This window comes from Hipposideros armiger, unplaced genomic scaffold (assembly GCF_001890085.2).
Source record: "Hipposideros armiger isolate ML-2016 unplaced genomic scaffold, ASM189008v1 scaffold_71, whole genome shotgun sequence".
Taxonomy (NCBI): Eukaryota; Metazoa; Chordata; class Mammalia; order Chiroptera; family Hipposideridae; genus Hipposideros; species Hipposideros armiger.
This window is the reverse complement of record NW_017731421.1, coordinates 3,613,821-3,618,575: the sequence shown is the minus strand read 5'-3', so window position 1 is coordinate 3,618,575 and position 4,755 is coordinate 3,613,821. Positions and strand designations below refer to the sequence as shown.

Sequence of the window (4,755 nt, the reverse complement as noted above, 5' to 3'; positions counted from 1 at the left end):
ATGGATCTGGCCCTACAGCCCCCTCTACAGCTACAGCTGCCCCCAATTGAAAACTTCTGCTTTCCTGGAATCTTTAGGGGAGGTAAGTCCTTCCAGTTGTTGCTAGCCTTAGAGTAAGTACCACACCACTGCGTATTTGTTCCTTGACTCTGCCCACACCTCTGTAATGCTCCCTTCTCTTCATTTAGATCTTCCCTGGGAGCACTTCAGCACGTCTGGAGGTTCAGACATCAGACGGCAAAGAGGGCTGCTTTTGTTGGATCCTACACATACACACACACATACACACGCGCGCACACACACATGCACACACGCACATGCACACACGCACATGCACACATGCGCGCACACATGCACACATGCACACATGCACGCACGCACACCTGCACAAATGCACACACATGCACACACAAATACACACACATGCATACACACGCATATTTACACATGCACACCCATACATATTCACATACACCACACACACACATACCCATGCGCACACATGCACACATGCATACACATATATAAACACACATGCATACATATTCATATACACACATGCATACTCACATACACACCAAATACTGGGAGAACACCAGCCAAAATGCTCAGTGTTTTACTCTGGGCATCAGGATTACAGGTGATTGTATCTGTTTTTTCTTTATACATTTCTATATTTTCTATGACTTTATTTTTTATAATGTTCTTTTATTTTTCTTTTCAAAAAAATGCTGATCCATTGAGTGTGTGGGGTGGAGATATTTAGGGGTCAGAAGGGTCTTCTCGTTTCCCCTGAAATCACAGTACAAAAAGGGGGGCCTCTCCTGCCTTTGCAAACCCCCCCCCCAAGCCCTCGCATCGCCATCACTGAGCACTGAGCCAGCCTCTGCTCTCTCTCCAAGGCCACCCTAAGGCCTCGAGCATAGAAAAGGCCCTCAAGAGCCCTCCCATGCCCCCCAAGTTGGCCGAAGTGTCAGCTAGCCCTCAGCCTGGGCCCTTGTCCCCTTGTAGCCCCTGCTCTCAGGTGTGGAGAATCCCTCAACCCCCTGCTCCCCATCTGTAGGAGGAGCCAAATCGGAGGATATCTTGAATTTCCCAGGCAGCCTAGATGAAATTAAGAGTCAAGTCAAGACCATCAGGCAAGAAGGGCAAATGCCCCTCACCCAGGCCAGGGCTGGGCCCACAGAGCCCATCAGCCCTCTCCAGAGCTGTGCATGAGAAAAACATGTTTCCCATGACCCAGGTCCACCTTCCATACTCTCCCTGTCACCCCACCTCACTCCACATGTGCTCAGTTCAGTTCTCTCTCAGAACCTGCTCTGAGATCCCAGGCATTCTCAGGCAACAATAGCAGGTCAGATGGGAAAGTGTTGCCGCTCCCAGGAGTATTTACATCTTAAATAGAGGAATCATATAGAAAGACAACCCCAAAGAGGGCCTTTAATGGAGGAATTCAGGCAGTGGTTGGCGCAGTCTGTTGAGAAGCAGAGGGTGTCACGCTGCCCTTGCACCAGACCATAATCAACTTTCTACTGCATTTCAAAGTAGGGTCAAGCAGGGTTAACTGGGTCACTGTCCCTGGCTGCTTTTGAGCAGCAGCTAATCTAACAAGGATCTAACAATACCAGTTACTGAAATGTGAAAGTGGGTGGGCCCAAGCCAATGAGTCTAACCCATCCACCCCACTCCCAGCTCTGCTAAGCCTCTGAAGTAGCAGCAGTCAACAGCCTCTGTAGGGGGAGAGGGGAGAGGTGGTGGGTAAACAGCCCCTGTGCTCTGTACCTAGCTGTCTCTTAATTTGCTGTGTGATGTTAGGAAAGATACTAAACCTCTCTGAGCCTTGTGTCATGACTAGCAATATGAAGAGGTTGGATTAGGTCGCTGTTACTCCAAGGAGAGAAAATAGTCAGTAGAGGAGAAGTCAAGGATAGAGAGGACTGGGAGGCATTTGGCTATTCTCCATCCAGGTTGAGGGTGCAAAAACGCTGAGCAATAAAACCTTAAACTCGAAGCCATACCAGGCTCCAAGGAAGCGTCATCAGCAGCACCAGCAGCAGCAGCAGCAGCAGCAGCCAGCCATACCTACAAACGGGCAACTAGCCAGCAGTCAAAATGAAGGCTTGACTATTGACCTGGAGAATTTTAGGAAACCAGGAGAGAAGACTGTCACCCAGCATAGCTGGCTCTTTGTGGACAATCTTCCCCCTGACATCACTGAGGAGGAAATGAGGAAACCATTTGAGAAATACGGGAAGGCAGGCGAAGTCTGCACTCACAAGAACTAGGGCTTTGGCTTTATCCGATTGGAAATGTGAACCCTAGCAGAGGCTGCCAACATGGAGCTGAACCACATGCCACTCTGTGGGAAGCAGCTGCGTGGGCACTTTGCCTGCCATAGTGCATCCCATACGGTCCGAAACCTTCTTCAGTGAGTGTCCAACGAGCTGCTGAAGGAAGCCCTTTCTGTGTTGGGCCAGGTGGGGAAGGCTGTGGTCATTGTGGGTGACCGAGGAAGGCCCTCAGGAAAAGGCGTTGTTGGATTCTCAGGGAAGCCCGCTGCTCTGAAAGCTCTGGACAGATGCAGTGAAGGCTCCTGCCTGTTAACCACATTGTTCGTCCTGTGATTGTGGAGCCCACGGACCTGTTAAGATGATGAAAAGGGACTTCCAGAGAAGCTGGTTATAAAGAACCAGCAATTTCCCAAGGAGCGCGAGCAGCCACCTAGATTCACACAGCCTGGCTCCTTTGAGTATGAGTATGCTGTGCACTGGAAGGCACTCACGGAGATGGAGAAGCAGCGGCAGGACCAAGTGGAGCTCAATACCAAGGAAGCCCATGAGAAGCTGGAGATGGAGGCCTCCCACCGTGAGCACCAGCTCATGGTAATGAGGCAGGATTTGATGCAGCGTCAAGAAGAACGTTGGAGAGGCCGGCCGAGTGGCTCTGTTGGTTAAGAGCTCGCTCAAGAGTGCAAGCTCTGAGCAACAGGGTCGCCGGTTGGAATCCCAGCCCGAGCTGAGCTGCCGCTGAGCTACCAACAGGTGGCAGGATGGCTCAGCTGAAAAAAAAAAAAAGAAGAAGAAGAACATTGGAGGGTGGAAGAGCTGCACAACCAATAAGTGCAAAAACTTAGGCAGGAGGAGGGTCTCAGGTGCCATGAGGAAGAGATGCACTGACAATAGGAAGAAATGATTGGGTGTCAGGAGGAAGGATTTAAGGGAGCCTTCCCTGATGCGAGAGAACAGGAGATTCGAATGGGCCAGATGGCTGTGGGAGGTGCCATGGGTATAAACAACAGAGGCACCATGTTCCGTGCTCCTGTGCCAACTGGCACCCCAGCTCCCAGGACCTGCCACTACGATTCCAGGTGGAACCTTGGGATTGTCCCACCAACAACTGAATGCTTTGGTCAAGCTTCTGCAATGGAAGGAATTGGGGCAATGGGTAGAACCCCCTCCTGCATTCAACCGCGCAGCTCCCGGAGCTGAATTCGCTCCCAACACACATAGTCGATACTAATAAATTTGCAGTGTCTAGTTTCCCAACACCCTTCAAAGAAGGACCCTTTTTGGACTAGCCATAAGTCTACTCTGGAAAAGTGTTAGGGATTCCTCCCATAGTTAGGTCTTCCCTGCTGGTACTACTCTAGGGAGTATGCTGGAGGCAGAGGGCCAGGGAGGGGTCATATTTAACAAATCAATCCTGTGTGATATGTCCATTAATTAATCAGATCTGTGCAGTGCATTCCTGAAGTCTCATGATTATTGAGGGCCGGGGGGTGAAGGGCATCATGGCAAAGTGGATCCAGTTAGAGCCCGCGTTAATCATGATCATTCGATTCTGTGTCCATCCTGTTCAATATAAGTCCTCATTCTTAAATCCCCCAGCCCAGAGACACTGCCACATACACTACATAAACCAAACATCCCGCAGTGACTTAGCCTCATCCTCCATTCACTCCCAGGTGGGAATTCAGGCAAATGTTCAAAGAGGTCCCAGATAACACACATACGGTTCTGTTATATCCTATATATTACCTCCCTTCATGCCCATTTTCTCTTAGAGCTTTTCATTTTAGTATATCTTTAAAAAATCTTGTGTTAACCTGCCTCCCTCTTTTTCTTGGATAAGGACAACCCAGGAGTGGCCCTTTTGTGTCCGAGGCTGCTTTTCTTGGTAGGCCCATTGCAGTCTTGGGAACAGGGGTGCTGTGTGCTGAAGGGCTGACAGTAGCTCTCAGCCTTGCCTGTCTTGGGTAGCATGCTGTGCGTTTTGCATTGGTGTACCATGTTTGATTTGTCCCTGATACCTTTGGAGTTTTTCTGGGAAATGGAGCAGTCATGCCGCATCAACTTATTAAAATACATTCTAAGCTTTAAAAGAAATAATTAAAAGAGGTGGGATTAGATGACTCAAAGGTCACCTCCAGTTCCAGTATGCTGTGATCCCTCTCCCTTTCCTCTCCTCCTCTCCCCCTCCCTCACACATACACACACATTCCCCTGCCCCCAAAGAATGCACATCAAGACAAAGGCAGAGGGTTTGACTCAACTCAGCCCAGAGTCTCTTGGGAACTGCAATAAGGCTGCAGCTCACATTTGGCCAACCGTAGCCAGCTGTCTTAGGCACTGAAAGAGCTCCTCTTCCCAGGTCAACAAAAGGGCCAGGCCTAGATAAAAGGCCTGCCCTGTGCTCAGCTAGTTGAGTTGCTCAGCCCGCATCCAGGATTAACCAAGACTCCTCACTGGCTCTCTG

The 4,755-nt window shown here is 49.9% G+C and overlaps 1 pseudogene; it reads left to right on the top strand.

Moving 5' to 3' along the window:
- On the top strand, positions 1-3,519 carry LOC109382825 (non-POU domain-containing octamer-binding protein-like; annotated as a pseudogene).
- Positions 3,520-4,755: the final 1,236 nt, after the last annotated feature.